The sequence below is a fragment of the Ptiloglossa arizonensis genome, chromosome 10 (genome assembly GCF_051014685.1).
Source record: "Ptiloglossa arizonensis isolate GNS036 chromosome 10, iyPtiAriz1_principal, whole genome shotgun sequence".
In the NCBI taxonomy this organism is placed as follows: Eukaryota; Metazoa; Arthropoda; class Insecta; order Hymenoptera; family Colletidae; genus Ptiloglossa; species Ptiloglossa arizonensis.
The window spans coordinates 11,226,949-11,243,741 of NC_135057.1; the positions used below are offsets into that span (position 1 = coordinate 11,226,949).

General features: G+C 43.0%; 1 protein-coding gene across 2 annotated transcripts in view; it reads left to right on the forward strand.

The window, feature by feature from the left end:
- Nucleotides 1-863: 863 nt before the first annotated feature.
- The window catches only part of Dgk (diacyl glycerol kinase 1), a 115,904-nt gene continuing 99,974 nt past the window's right edge, over nt 864-16,793 (forward strand). For both annotated transcript variants that reach the window (XM_076322730.1, XM_076322731.1), the window contains exon 1: nt 864-1,103. The gene's annotated coding sequence lies outside the window, so the exon portion shown is untranslated. The remainder of the gene's footprint in view (nt 1,104-16,793) is intronic.

The following is a 16,793-nucleotide window of genomic DNA, read 5'->3' on the forward strand; positions in this document are numbered from 1 at the left end:
ATATGATATGCGTGTAATTAATAGCATCTAGATCAGTGTAATCAAATATTACTAATAAATACGATTAATTTTTGCGAATTATTATAGAACAATTAGCAGACGCTTGCATTTAAGCGAACAAATTGTTATAGCTTATATTGCAATCAATGAACAAATTTAAAAAGATTACTTACTCTTAATTTCCATAATTATGAACTATTTTCAAGAAATAAACGTTTCGTGCTTATATTCCAAAAGTTCTCGGAAATGTAAGTGCGACAATGATCTGTGCGTCTATGATTTCGCGCAATTTTAACAAGTGTTTTGATTCTGATTTTTACCGCCTCAATTAGTATCTAAATATTTATCGTTCTACTAAGATTCTTGTAAATACTACAAGAACTTGTAATCTAGTTAGAATACCATAATCTATCATAATCTGTGTTACGAAAGAAATGAGATTTTTAATGAAGTTATAACTTATAACGTTATCGTAATAGTTCAAACTTTTTTAAAGTTTTATGAACACACCAGAGTTTACTTTCTATTTCAGTTCTTGCGTTCGCGGAATAGCGTCAAAGACAGATTTCAATGCTTATGATATTTATATCTAAGTGCGAAAGATGACAGTTACCGTAATTTCTTCGAGTTTCAAGAAGTAATGCATAAACTTAACTTTATTGTTGTTGTTGTTGTTGTTGAACATAGTTTCAACAAAATGAAGAAGACAGAGCCACGAAGAAAGTTATTAATGTACTCTCAACAATGCGCACGCATTTGTGTGACAACAGATATACAATCGGTGGGACGGTCGCGTCGAACAGGTGGCGCTAGTGCAGGAGCCACGACCGAGATCGCAAGAGTCAGTCAGTCGGTCTCGCGCCTCACGCGTATGCGTATCTGGTTTTGCGATTCGTTTACTGCATCGAGGGCATCGTGTTTCGCGCTTGCGTATTCGGTTTCAAGAAGATTGTCAACGATTACTGTGACGACAGATTTCCTGTTGTTCGATCATACGAATCTACGACTGCGATTTGCATCTCAACAGAGCGACGCCGGTCCAGGACGATACCGGAAACATAAAGGACGCTTAGGAGCGTCTGCGACAGGATGATGTAGAAATGGTAAGTCCGAATGATTTTCTTCAGACTTTCTTTATTTCAAAATGTGCTTTAACCATACCGGGAAGTATTACATTGGTAGATAAAAAATCATTTTATTTTCTACGCGTTTTTCGTACAAAAAAGGTTCCTTAATACGCCGGTTGCGATGTTTTTTCTCGACGAATTCGTTCATTTATACGAACAAATGAAAATTTGACTCTTTACGAGTGATACTTAACTATACATGGTTCACAGATCTATCTGTAAACGTATACTACGCGATTACTTTTAAACTGTAGTGCATATGTGTAGGAGAATACGGTTTTGACATAGATGTTGATTAAGATCGATTTGAAATGGTGAACCCTATTGACGAAAGATTACAAAATTCGTAGGGAGTCGTCGATTTTCCAAGCTCGACGAGCCTTCGATTCAAAATCGCGCGAGACAGACGTTTGATAAATCGACATTTCTGTCTTCTGGCATTCGTTTCTCGTTTATCCATCTTGAAGAGCATCGGGGTCGCACAGTTCGACGTTTATCCCTTTCCTTCGGGGACGATCCTTTTGACCTTCGACCTTCGCCGAGCGACATGCATATTACGTATCTATGTATAGGTGTACAGAATCATATGTACGAGGACTCACGGCAGAATCCTCCCGTTTTTTCCGTAAAAGATAAGATACTGCGGTTTCGAATGCATTACCGTTAGGAAAGTAGTGCCCCTCCTTCCTCCTCGCTGCACGCGCACTTCCGTTCCGTGGTAACTTAGTTTGAAACTAGTTCCTGCCGCCTTTTTCTCTGGGGAATTTTTAACGTCGCTGGGAAAAACTTTTTCACTCGTGTTCGTTCAAAAGGACTCGCGCGAGTTTAACCGTAGAACGTTTCGTAATAACATGTACACGGTTACACTTATGTTTTTCGATACCGGTGAAACGGTTCTTTTGGGGTTAGTTTCAATCGGCTTTCGACGTTGCGTGTAGTGTCACGAATCTTTCGACCTGTCCAAAACTGACCAATTAAGGTTATGTTCAATAGGTTCGACGAACTGAATTTCAAATCGAACGGAAACCAATCAAGATTCTCGTTCCAGGGCGAAAGAGGTAACGATATTTTTCTAAAACGATCGATGTAGCTCGATTCACGGCGATTAAATTTACACAGGGACGCTTTCGAGACGCGAAATTGTAGATGTCCGCGTAACCTTTGCACGCTGGGACGCACGTTCGACGAGTATTTTTTTCTTTTTTTATTCGTTTCAAAGGGTCTCTCTTTTTTTTAAAGAAATTCTCCCGGGTGTTCGGCCCGCTCGCGCGGAAGTAAACGAACGACGACACCGCATTGGCTTTTGTTGACAATCGCGTAGACGTTGACCTTTGGCGGAGACGAACGGTTTTCTAGGCGTGACGCGACGCTACCCAAGGTGAATCGATTTCGCGCGCTGCTTCGAAAATTTAAATTTAAACACGCGGATCGTGGCGCACCGAAATTTCTCGTTCGGTTTGTGCAATCGAGAGCGTGGAAAGCTGATCAAAAAGCGAATCGTTCGTATATCCGTCGTGCACGCGATAAAACTGTTATCGATTTCAATTTACGGATGTTGTCCAATCGACTGGACGAAAAAATTTCGTTTGCAACACGAACGTTGGCCACGATTTAAAGAATTCGTTTCCAGTACCGCGGGACAGTTTCGTATGAATGGTAATTACTTCGGTTTCGAGTGTTCCAGGTGGTTCGGGGTTTCTCGCGGGGTTCGACGTTTCTGAAAATTTACGCAATGTGCCAACTACTTTAACTGTTTAAAATTCTCGACGGTCTCGAGTGCGCGTAAGAGTTTCTCGCGTGGAACTCGTCCCTCGATGGGAATACTTCTAAACACGGTTCGAATTCTTTCGTAGCGGCGTGAAATCAGCTCAAGATCGAATATTCGTGCAAAGTAACGTTTAACCGAGATCGATGTCCCGGAACTGTCGCGAATCTCGCTTGGTCAGGCTCGTCGTTAGCGACGCCCTTGGGTTTGTCTTTCCGAGTAGCAGACCATTAATCCGACGTTGGCATTATTTCAAGAGCAACTTCTGCTTTTCATTTGTAAATAGCCCGTGGTTAACGTTTTCTCGCGCCGCGACACTCGGTTCATTAAACAGATTTAATTTCCTCTCGTTCAACCATATTGAGCTTTCTTTCTCCCATAGAGTGTTCAATGTTTCCATCTCGCGTACTTCCCCCGTTATCGTTCCTTTACCGAGTTTCCATTACGAACCATTAAATACAAAATGGAAATTTAGTAATAATCTTCGAATTACCGTGATCACCCGTGTTGTTGTATTTTAATCGTTGTCCAAAGAAAAGGTAAATGCATTCTTTTGAAGTACACACTATGCTACAAGTACACTGTAAGTGGACTTAAGATGGAAACCACATCGACAGTATATTCCTCGCTAAAGCGATCAATATCTGAAGATTTTTTAATTACATCGGAATAGAAATACCGGCATCTACAATCTCTGAAGGCGAATGTATACAATTTCTTTGTAGATTTTATCGCGCGAGTAATTAATTTCACTACGAGTCGCCCTATTTGCGATCGAAACTCGTTTCTTCGTTACGAAACGTGTCGGAAATCTTTATACGACTTTTGGGCCAGAAATCCTTGCGTATTTCTGGGGTTGATATATCGACGATAATCGTGACAAATGATCGTCGTTATGTAGACGAGCAATACGTTTCCCCAAGCAATATATTAATATTACATTAGCAAGGAGACACGAAGGCCCACGAAACGTTCCGATACGTTTCAACAGGTTGTTGATACGCTCGCTTATTTTTCTTCCCCTAAATCATCGAAGACGATTACGCACAACTCCCAACCGTTCCCTCCCTCTCGTATGACGATATTGTTTCTATTCTGGAATTGCTTTCGGTTATACTGCCGCGTTACTGGGAACAGGAATAAATGTACTGCTCGAAAGGAGCGTGATACAACCTCGGATAATTTTAGACGGTTTACGACTGTTTTGCGATAAAACGAAATTCGTGTGAAACGAAGTTGACGACTGCTGGGGTAGTGCGTACATTAATACGCGTGTTCGCTTGTCTCTGGTAAATTATCGCCCTTTCTCCGCGGAGCGAGTCAACATCGAACGTTGTGTCTCCATATTTTTAAATCACACTCGGACAATGGTGACTTTGACCGATTTTCGAATAAAACTTTCAACCTTTTCTATCGTTGTGTTCTACCTTGAGTCGAAGCACCGATACGTCTCTGAATCGTTCGAGCATAGATCTTGCTTAGAGAACGGTGAAGATAATTACGTTATCACCAAATTTGAAAAATCGCGCGGAAAATTTCGACACGTGGCGACATTCGTCGAGAATTTTCGACTTTGTACAGTTCGTCGACGATTGTTTACGAACTTGATTATCACTAGTTACACCCGGGAAAGAGGGTGACTCTACCTCGTGAAATTCCCCTTTTTTACACCACTTTTGAACATCAATGGAGGTAGTAATTATCCTCTTGCTGGAGGTTGGAGAAAATGATGGTATCCAATCGGAAAAATTGCCTAGATAAATTTCGCGCGTGGAAATTTTCATTGAGGATCTTCGAGAAAGAAAGTTCGTTGTTATCGGATACTTATATACGATATTTAATTTATTTTTGAAGTTATTTTTGTCGACGACTGTTGGTAAATTTAAATTTACCGCCAGAAAACGCGAGATCATTTGAGCTGACTTTGTCCTATTAAATTTCCCCTTACTTTTTATGCCATTTTTAAGCAACCTGGCTGGGTTACGGGTGTGGCAAGATTCTGTGTGGAAGGGATGTAGCATGACCAAAACGTTCTAGGCACGGCGCCCCATAATTGGACGAAGATCAGTCTCGGGTGGGTTAAGCTCTCCAAAACACTTCGTTTCCTGGGACGACTGCGCAGTTACGGGCATTTTGTCCGCTAAAACAACAATTTCCTCGGTATAGTCGGTTTCCTTCACGAGTAAATAAGACGGTGAGGGATTGACGGCCCACAATTGTGATTTTAAAGGTTTCTTTACGAGAGACTCTACAATGGGACAAAGTCACCCTTAGTTAGCGCGCGACTTTGTCCATTCTGTCTTTTATTTATTTAATCTCCGCTCGTTCAAAAATTGATACACTACCTCTGATTGGAAACAATGAGAAAAACTAAACCAGTTGACATTTTTTTATAGAAATTTCGGGAAGAAAGTTTATTCCCCCAGAGATGTGAGAAATTATTCGATAGAAAGTTCGCTCGTAGTACACCGAACGATCTGTAAATTATTTAACGATAAAGAGGATCAACGATCGACGACGGAAAGGATTTCCAAAGATTTGTCAATGATGTCTCTCTATCGTGGCTTCGAAGAGTTACGGTGCACGTTTTGATTCAATGAAACGACTCGCAATTAATCGAAAGCTCGACAGCTGCGATAACTCCGGCTGGAAGATCAAAGGCTCAAGAAAACGCGTAAAAGAGCGGCAAAAGTCGCGTAAAGATTTTATGCAGTTTTTCAGCGTTTCTAATCCTTTGAGACCACCGTTACGCCGTTATCCTCAAAGTAATCTTTAAATATATCTCCGTACTTATTTACATCGTACTCCCGTTATTTTTCCACGATAAATCGGAACGTTCCGGTGCGCGTACAACGCGAGATACTTTTGATTTAGATTTCCTATTACCATACGGTAACCGTTCCTTTTGTCTCTTGATTTTTTACCGAGCGGAAATTGAAGGTTTCCGGTGAAAGTTTAAAAACAGATCGACGAGTTACGACGCGATACTTAATTCCCAGAAATCGAATATACACGACGAGGCGAAAATCCTCTGTCCACGGTGTTTATCGTGCGTTCACTTTATCCAAAGACGTTTCTTTTTTTCAACTCGTTACCGAAAGTATCCAACGGAAAGTTTCTCGGGATATCGAATCTCAGTTGCTTGGAAAAACAGAAAAGAACTTGGGACAATTACTTTCACCGTTCCTCTATTCCCGCTATCTCGTAACGATCAGATTCTCCTATTGTCGAGTATACTTAGTATCGACGTCTGTCCCGGTTTATATATCTATACGTTGTAATCGATACCTCTCCGTATTTTCTCGTAGGTATGGAAACGATTCGGACCGAAACCGCACGCTTCGTTCTTCCGGTATCGAAAGTAATATTAATCCAATCGTCGCTTACGGGTCGACCGAGAAAGCCCTCAACGCGACAATGGTCTTTCCCAATCCCTTTTCGATCCATCCCTTTGTTACTTCCGCTATCGTCCGTGTGTAGAGACGACTCGAGCACGGGAGGATTCTCGGGTCATCGGAGAGTTTAAAGTAAAATCTTGAACCAATTATTTTTTACGCGTCTCGTCAACGACGGTTACCAAACCCCCTCCAGGGATCGAGGGGTAGTGGAAAAATTTCCTGTTGGGGCCGTAAAGAACTTTTTTAACGTTGTCCTGGTTCTCTTCCCCGCTCGATCCTCGTCACTCCCCGAGGATAACCTCTGTAACACTTTTGTTCCTCTTGCTCCCTCGGTATCGTTCCCTCGACCAAGGTCAACCAACGGAGGTTACGTTACCATGGCGACGCACAAGTTCAGGTTGATGCGACGCGCCCGTTTTCATCCCTTATCCGCTCGCTAATCGTGCCTTTGTGCGTTTCGCGACCAGAAATAGGCACGAAACACGGAACCGCGCGTGTAATTTCCATCGGGCCCCCGAAGCGTATCCCCACCACGCGGTAGATTCCCCTTCGATACGGTTTGGGCATCGTAAGCTCCTCCCCCCGTGTTTCCTCGCGCGTTCATTGGACGAGGAGACGACGATGTCCCGTCTCGTTCGCGTTTCGAGCGAACTGCCATCCCGTGATTAGATTTCGAGGACTTTCGCGACCGCAGTTCTTGCGGTTTAACGTTGTTTCGGATTCTCGAGCCTTCTCCCCGCGGATGAGCACTTCGGTGTCTCGCTCGCGTCGTCTCCAGCTTTGTCAGATTTTGATCGGGTTCGATCGATGACGAGGACGCTCGGAGCATTGTTCGGAGAGACTTATACGCGAACAATACCCTGTAATTCGAAGCACGGCCCCCCAAAGGGGGTACCGATGGTGTCTTTGGAACGATTGATTGGAAGGTATATTTAGTCGAATTAATCGTTGGAGCGTATATATTTTGTAAACTTAATTACAGTCGGAATATTGCAAACGATGTCCACCGTCGAGAACTCAGGATCTTGGTGGTCCTTTTGTGCTCAATTTGTGCGACAACGATGGTTCTATTCGTAACGGTTTTGATCGTTTCGAATTGTGTTTCATCGAGGTTCTCGATCCCGACACGTTCTGCAACGTGCTTGCGGATGTTGCGGCGTTACACGCGGAATTGTTGTAATATCTACATTGACCGAGCAATTTGTGCCCCCTTTGCCACCCCGTGTACGCTAGAATCCCATCGACAACGGCCACTGTCCGTCGAATGTCCCGTTAAATGCGTTTAATAATCATCGTTCCGTCGCCAAATTGTTAATTGTTGGCCTTCGTTGTAGGAATATTCACGATCGTGCGTGTTCTCCAGTATACTCGTAACAAATTCCGTACGAAGCTTTGAAACGAGACATCGATCGTTAATTTTGTTATTTCGTAACTGTAATGTTGCAACCAACATCGAAACACTCCTCGAGCTCTTCATTTCCAACTTGTGCATCATCGAGGATAACATCGATGACCCGAAGGCAACAGCTTCATTTTATGATTTCACCCTTTACCTACTAACAGGGAAATTTGACTCAATTGAACAGTCATCCTTGTTTGATCGGTGTTATAATTCGAAATTTGGGGAAAATTTCATTTGAAAATTGATTTGTACCATATTTGAGTTCGCCATCTTTCTTAACTCCTGAAAATAAGATCTTAGGAAAATTTCTTCAGTTCGACTACATGTTTTCTCAAAGATTTACGCAAGGAATTTACTTTCGACTTTTCTGTTCCTTGAGAATATTTCATTTTCCACGTACCGAGTGTAGTTTTTACGTTATCACTTATCGTCTACTTTGTATTAATTGTAGACTGTGTCTTTTGCCAAAATTTTTACACTTCGCAGTTCTGCGGTGCCCATTACACTATTTTACACATGTTTAAAATTTTCCGGTGTATGTTTCACGTATTATTTTAACGACCCTTGTCCCAAGAGTTTGGAAAAGGTTATCTACTCCCGGAGGTGCGCTCGTTTCCTAGTAAAATACGTTATCACCCACGTCGAGATGTACATGAGTCTACTTTTTCAGACAGGACATTCGTAGAAAAATTCCACATTTTTTACTCATTGACGAATTAATTTACAATGTGTTCCCCACCATTAGTAACAACTTCTTGCCGAGATGATCGTAGTGGATCATTGCGTAAGAAAGCTTTGAAATTTTCACTAAAAGCAAAACGTCTTGAAGATGTTCATTTTTGTTAACTCGATGCTCCATATTTCTTGAAAAATGAATCGCTTTGTCAGACAAAAAACGAATCGGACAAAAAAAAAGAAAACAAAAGCTATCGAATGACGTACGATAGACGATCATTATCCGGGAAATCTAAATAGCGATAAAAACCGCACGAACTTCTGGATCGAGCCAGTGATAAAAATATTCGTTTCGTGGGTTAACAGAAACGAGATCACGAAATTGAAACCGATTCGAAATCGCCTCAAGGTTTACTCGAACGGCAGCAAGACCGCGTTTGAAGTTCTGCTTTCGAGTTTCGACTCGAACGAATAAGATTAGTTTATTTATAAACACTTGTCAATGAGTTTCCCTTATCGCGAAGTTGGATTGGTCTCGAGATCGTTTACCGTAACTTCGCTTGTATCTCTTTCAAACCTTCTCGTTGATAATAAGATCGAATCTGCGTCTATTGGTACCGAAAATAGTTTCGGTAGGAAATTTAGCAACTAGAGGTAGTAAAATTTGCAATTTTTGTTCAACGTTCGCCTCGCGTTTTCTTGTTTGCGAAACAAGCGCGGTAAGGCGATTCGACTTTATTTTATCGCGCAACTCGAGGCTACGATCCACGAATCGCGCGCGAATCGTGGTGTCGTTTTCACCGCGAAATCGTTAGCGCGGCGCCACGGAGCTCTTATAGCGCTCTTTTAGATTTCGCGTAACGTTGCCAAGAGTTTCGTAACAGGAGCTACCGTGTAGATCCGACCGAGTGCCATTGACATCGAGAATGCCAACCGACCACCTGTGGGAACGAACGTTCAAGCCAAACCACTGTCGTCGCCGGTTGTCGTTCTAACATTGGAATTGTGTTACGTGTACACCGAGTGTCGATGAATGGCTGTCGACGGACCAACCGAGGAAATTAGTGCACGAACACGATGGCGAATTATGCGCGGTACCGGGAAATTTTTTCACACCGGGGGAAGCAATAATAAAATTATTCCCGACCTTTTCCCCCAATTTTCGCAATTTTCGCGCGTTGCGATATTCTCGCTTACGTATACACGTATACGTATAAATTCACCGATATTTTATCAGCGATTCCACGCCACTTACTCAAATAATTCAAAGCGTGACGAATAATTTGAAAACGTAACCGATAATTTCGAATACCATCGTCGGTGTTTTCAATATTCGAACTCCGAATGCGCGAAACTGGAACATTCACGAGTCATCCTCGATGATGTAATCCTATCCATGATCGAACACCGTTTTATCGCCAACGGTGACACGAATTCACGGTTCAACGTCGAAACTCGAGTGGATTCGTTGATCGTGCATTCTAGTGTCGCGCGAAATTTAACGGTAAGTGAATTTTCAGAGATTGAAAATTTAAGATCACGTACGCGTAAACAATGATAATCGAGATAATGATTACCGTGTTAGCGAATATTACCAATTGAGCGGTGCAAAGCCGAAATAGAGTTCGCGATTTGTAATAAAGTTTCAGTTAGATTGGACAAAGTTCAAAGAACGTGGAAAAATTGCATTCTTTCACGACTTGAATCGAAGTTGAATCAGGAGACAATTTCGTTCGTTCGATTTTATTCTTCTATTTTATCTTCTCGATTAATCACTGTAAGATTGTTTCATTATTTCGAGGTTCACATCCATCACCTCTTTAGAAGTAGTATAGTCTCGTCACGGGTCAGACGAGCCTCGGTGCGGTCTTGGAAGTTTTCTTTTTTCTCGAACCACTTCCATTTATTTCTCTCAATTATTGTCGAATTCCACTTTACAGAATGTATTTGCCCCTGCCTGAAACGGGGCAGAAATTCCCTCTTATTTCCAAACAATTTAAATCGACTTCGAACAATTCCGTACGATTATTGCTCGATTTTTCGGTCGAAAATTGGACAAAGATGTCGTTTCCTCGTGGTCTCGTGTGCGTTCGCACGACCCGATCTTACGTACCTTAACGATGTATCGAATGTATCAGAGGCACGATCGAACTTTGGATTATTCCGTGAGCGAATCATATCGAACACGTGTCGAGCGAAGCACGTGTTTCGCACGAGATTGTTCGGTTGCCAAAAATTTCGAGCGTGTACGCGATCTCCGCCGTGAGCCAAGTTAAATCGAATTCAATCTTCCTCGAGCTTTCCGAATAAATTTAGCAAGTTTTATGGAATTTTCTTCCGAGTTGTCAGCTACGATTTTTGAACATTCGCTAGGTATCGGTAGCGACCAGCGGCGTCCAACCGCTGCCTCGTTTCGTAGATTTTCCAAGAATTTGTTTCCTAACACGCGCTCCGTATCGTTGAGCGTGTTCTCGTCGTCGCGTTACAACGTTCCGAAATTATAGGTATGAGCTCACCGTGTTTCGAAGCTGTTTGTTTGTCACGCGAATATTCGAAATTTTCGCAAAGATCCGTCGCGCTCGAAAATAGTTTGAGAATTCTAAACACGATTCACCCCACTTATCGATGTTTTCGAACTTGTTGGGAACTGTTATCATAACCGGGAACCGTCGAATACCTTCGCGAGTCGGAAACTGTTCTCGCTCGTGCCAAATTCGACCTCGTAGCGTGCTTTCGTTAGACGTCTATTGCGGAAGTTTATCTCGTAACGTGTCTAAGACATTGGTGTTCAATCGCGTTCGCGACTACCGCAACGGGCCGCACCTCTTTGCTTTCGTTCGCGACTCGAATTACCCAAGATACGGAAGAACAATAGAACAACACGGATATCGCGAGGAATGAATTGGATCGCGAGCCCGAAGCAGTTAACCGAGTTCCGTGGTTACCGAAAATTAAGAGGGCTGAACAACGGAAACGTATTACCATACTTGGATCGTGCTCCGTAGGAACACCCTATCGATTTTTTCGTTACCCTGTAGAAGCCATTCTTTCGTAGCTCACCCACCATTTGTACTCCCACAAAGGGGGATCAAACGGTCGAAACGCCGAACCCGGTAAACATATTTTCATTACTCCAACCGAGTGGAAAAGAGGAACACATTCCTCCTGATACTTATCCGGCGATTTTCAGGGGTAAAGGAATCTAGAATTATTACTTACTATATATAGCATTCTATGGTTCCATTGTGTTTTATATAGACACTTTATCGATCTCTTCTGTACTATACGCACCACTTTTGTATTCGTCTTACGCCGTTTGTACGCCCGAAGATCGCATGGTCGAAATGTGACTCGAGTAGAGCTATTTTCTTTGCCTCTCTTGGACGGAAAAAGAATATTCTTCTTTAGAATATATATATATATATTATATATAGATTTCCATTGTTCTATTGTGCGCTACAAGCACACTTTATTGATCTCTTTTATATCATCGACGCTACTCTTTTGTTCGTCTTTCTCCATTTGTACACCTAAAAAGAGTAGACATATCGCTCCAATTTGAACGAAATGAACTCCAGACGCTTATCGAGTAATCTCGAACGGCGAAAGAATCGAGGATTCGATCAACGCTTTCGTTATTCCTGAAATATATATCCATTGCTTCGATCGGTGTAATCGTGTCGATTAATGTCGTTTGGAAATTCAACTCGTGATTGCGTTTCGGGGTCGTGTCGGGATTAGACGATCGGTCACAACCATCAATCCAAGCACGACGAACACGCCCACGATCATTCGATCACGAAATATTGCATCGTTGCGTGGCACAATGACGCTTGATTTACAAACGGGCCGGTCACGGTGCACTCACATTGCGGACGGATATTATTCGAGCGTCTTTCGAGCAGGTTAATCGCGCAGTGTTCACGCCTCGATCGTGTTCGCGATCGAATCGTGATGGACCACAATCGTAAATCGCGTAAACATATGCCCGATGTGTCCGTACAAGCATCGGCTCGACGATAGAGCCATTTAAATAATGTGCCATCGATAGGACGAGGAAAATATATATATCGTGCGATATTTTATCGATCCTCGGTATCGGCCGATCGCGTGCCGTCATCGAAACATATTCAATTTCCATCGACTGAAAAGCACCCGATTGCCAGTTAATGGGTACGGCAATCGATAACAGCGGCTCCCGATAATGTATAAATACACACGGAATATAATTGCGATAGTTTATTACTCGAGGGAGAGTCTATAACTCTTTGCTGTTCAAACACACCGATGTTTAATTCCGTGGCGGTGTTTCCAGTCGAAGGTATCAACGAAGATCGATATTGAATTAGTCCCGATCCTTCACGATAAAGGGTTACTAAATTTCCAACCTACTAAATTGCATCCATAGATTGCATCGGTTGCATCGAGTGTAACCTCGGTTGAGCGTCGATGAACGGTCGGAATCGAGTTTCAAAGACGTTTTTCCGAACGCGCAACGATTTTTATTTCGTTCGACGGTGATTTTCAATACGTCTTCATCACCTGATCGGAAAATTCGCCGTGCTCGCGGTACGAGCACCCGATAGAAGCCCGCACACCGAGAACCTAGACGTGGTAAACATATACGCGTCGATACCAATAACCGTAACTCGACAATTCCCTTCCATCACCGTAACGCGTTTCATCCTATCGAACGGCCGATATCTCGTAACTCGTCAACATAACACTATTCCGAGAAGTTCCCTCGCGAGCCCACTTGTATCCATTTCACCTCGTATCTATTGCAGCCCTTCGAGCGATGCAAAACGATCGATCGAGATTTCCTCGTATCTCAGACTCGGGGTAATACGTATCACCGAGATAAACTCTCGGTCGACGATTCTTGCGAAACGTGTTCGCGTACGAGTAATTCGAATAATTGCTTTTTTTTTTTTACAAAACGAGCCCCACTCTTTCGGTAATTTAACGCCAAAAGTGAGTTCACTCTGTCGATTGTCCGTGGTATATTTGTATTTACGGTGAGAGGAGCGACTCAATCGATGAAAGAATTCTGAACTGGTTGAGTTCTACTGTTCGATTTGAGTTCTGTAGGTTCGATCTAACACTCGTGAGTCCTGGTCGAGATTCTGGGTGAACGAACAGTACAATTTTTCAATTGTCGTGTTCCACGAAGCGTTGTTGGCAATCTTGGAAACCGATCGGTGCACGTACGCGAGCTCGCGACGCGTTTCGGTAATAATTTTCGACGTAGAGGTTGCTAACTTTCGCTTCCAGAAACTGGGTATTGTTCCCGGAGTTTTGGAGTTCGTCGTTTGTTAACAATTATGACTGTCCTTTGGTCGGGGCTGCAGCAGCCGCGATATACAACCGTCCAAGAATCCCAAGTTTCGTCGTTTCGAGACCATAAACCTAAGCCTCGAGACGAGGAGCACTGCTGTCGAATTGCCGCTCCGATGCGCGACTCTTGTGCAATAAAGCAGCGAACTGCAGGGCGTCCGAGAAGGAAATTCTTATTTCCACACTGGAGAACGGTGTGTGAGTAGAATGAATACGGATTCCACTTGGTCAGGAATCGACTTGGCCGGGACCATTTCGCGAAGATCGCAATAATCTACGAGTCACAGGCTAAATTAATCTTGCGTGACTGGTAAATGAATTGTTCGGAGGTAGTTTGCGCTTAGGTGAACTGGTTCACGATTATCATAGTTGGGTACCGCGTTTGCTGTCTGCTCCGCTTCGATAGTTGCATCATGCTTGGCTAACTTCGAAACAGGACGAGCTCGGATTCTACAATTGTGATCTTTGAAATGGGTGAATCTTTTTTCTTTTTTTAATACGGATAGAAAATATTCTTGGGAACTATTGGTCACGCGACGGAATAGAGCGATGACACGAATTGTAAATTTAGGATACACGACACGAGTGATACACTTTTATCGTTGCGCAACGAGTCGATCCCCTTCTTCGCTGTCCAGAGATTTCTCCAGACATCTGCATTTACAACGGTTACGTCGGTAATAAAATTCCGAACGTAGGAGGTACTGAAACCGGAAGTTGCGCCGGTTCACGGGGGGTTGAGCTAGCTCGTGTCCGGAGTATCTACACGAAGGCAAAGAGCCTCGCAATCGACGCTGAAACGTCGCCGACGCAAAGTGAAGGTCTGAGTGGCCACTTAAAATCTTACGGTGACGGGATCCCTGCACCGCCTCCGTAGATCGAATAAAATTATCTCCTCGAGTGCTCGCGGCAGCGAGGATTTTTACCAAGGGTACGGAATCTCGTCGAGATGCTAACTCGCAGTAAAAATGATCGTTCGACGTTCGCGGAACGTTGGCGTCGATCAACGCGACGCGGTAGAGACGAAATATTATGGCCGTTCAAGGCCAAACGTCCCCACCATCCCGTTTATCTACTCCCACCATTTAATCTTGTCTTCTCGGGGCGATAGGGAGTTCACGAGCCTAGAGATACCGCTGTTTGTATAATATTATAGTCTGGAAGATCTTATATTTGAGTTTATATTTGACGATCTTGAGGGTGATTGAAGAAAAGTATTCTAATTTCATTTTTAACCCTTGTCGTTCGTTAAGTACTATATGCAGTGTGTTCGTTAAGTACTTCACTGATTAGCTTGTTCTTAATTGTTTTCGGTTACTCGACTCTATCGTCCAGTTTCAAATGCACGTACTTGCATCTCGGTTGCATCGAAGATTATCATTTGCGCGGACGTTTAAAATATCGCGAGTATGTATAGAGAATAGGTTAAACTCGTCGGTCGACAGTGAGCGGTAGTGAAAACGCGAAACGGGTGTTTAAAAGACGGTAAAATAGGATTATTGTTCGAGGAGTCTGAGAAATACACGCGAAGCGTTTGAGTGTCTCGTGATCTCACGGATTATGTACCATTGCTACGGAGTTACGATACGCCTACACCGTCCAGATTGAAAATGTCATTTCTCTACTACAATTTGACGTAGCGAAGTTCAACGCGACTTTTGGAATTTTCCTGGAAAGATCGAGTGAAATTAGGTAACAGGAAGTTGAGCTCAACGATGTTACGTAGTTAATAGCTATTGGAAACTATCCGATGACCTTAGGTAATCTTGTCGATGGCTTTGCTAATCGTAAACTGTTTAAGTGCAGCCCTACGCGCAAGTGGAAAATGTTAATCCCGCATACGATCCGCATCGGTTATGCTAATCGTGTAATAGACCCGGAACGCGTGCGCGGGAAATACCTATCGTCTAGCTTTTTAAATTCACCATTCGATTGAGTTATAAATTCGGTTTAACGCGGATACGTTCAACGTACGTCCTCCTAAATGGTACTCTAACTTCCTATTTAAGACGCAACCATAAATTTTGGAAGTATTCGCAATTCGGTGAAATTGGTTCGTAGGATCTGAACGAAGTACAGGACGCGTTGGTCGAGACAACGAAGGTTTGTTATTTTTTTTACTAATTAAATGTCCTTATTGTACGCGTATAGAATAAGTGAACAAAATATGTTTGTTCTGTTTGTTGTTATACCGACAATTGTGCAAAAAATACGGGAGTAAAAAGTCGCAGAAAAAAAATTAAAATAAACTAATTTAAGTGTACACGGTGCTACGAACGATATTAAAGCTTCTCGGTTTTACCTTTAACTTGCACCGATAATTAGAAGAGAACGATATATAAAAAAAAACGCGAGAGAATTGGGAAATTGAAAGATCCGGATTAGGAGAGGAGAGTATATTAAGGGTAACGAAGAAGGATATTTGATTCAGGATCTCGGTGGACAAGACGGTTCTTGAACGCTTCACGAAATAATTGGAGGATTACGTGAGCGAATACCCTTGATCCGTCCGACTCCCAAACAACAAACAAGGACACCGGGGTTGCTCAGAGACGTTTCGAAAAATTCTAGATATTCTGCCGAAGACAGACAATTAACGACCAATCTGTACCTACTCAATGTTTCCCCCACGAAATGGACCACCTAATTATGTAAATACCGGTACACAACCCCTCTGTTAAGATTGGAACGTGCCGAATAAGAAGTTCCGAATTCGAGTGCGGCCGTTTCAGCGTCGTTTTCAATCCAATCGTTCCAATTATATCGAAAGTTTCTAATTACTTCGTCCGCGGTATAGTTCGCGACATGAAATGCGAACGTTTCGGGATTAAACCGATATCGCAACTTCGAATTAAGGGATACAGATGGGCGAACTTTTCGACACTGAATTCTGGGTTTTCAATGACGCGACAATAAACGACGGCGCACCGACACGATTACGGCGGTCGTAATTAATTATCGTGTGGCCGGGGACCGGTTGATGATGGTTCTCCGTGGAAGGTTATCGGCTACACGTATCCATCGCGTGCAATAAATGTAACTTTAGGTGTTCGTTTGTGGAAAACTTCGAAACGTATCCACGTCGAAGT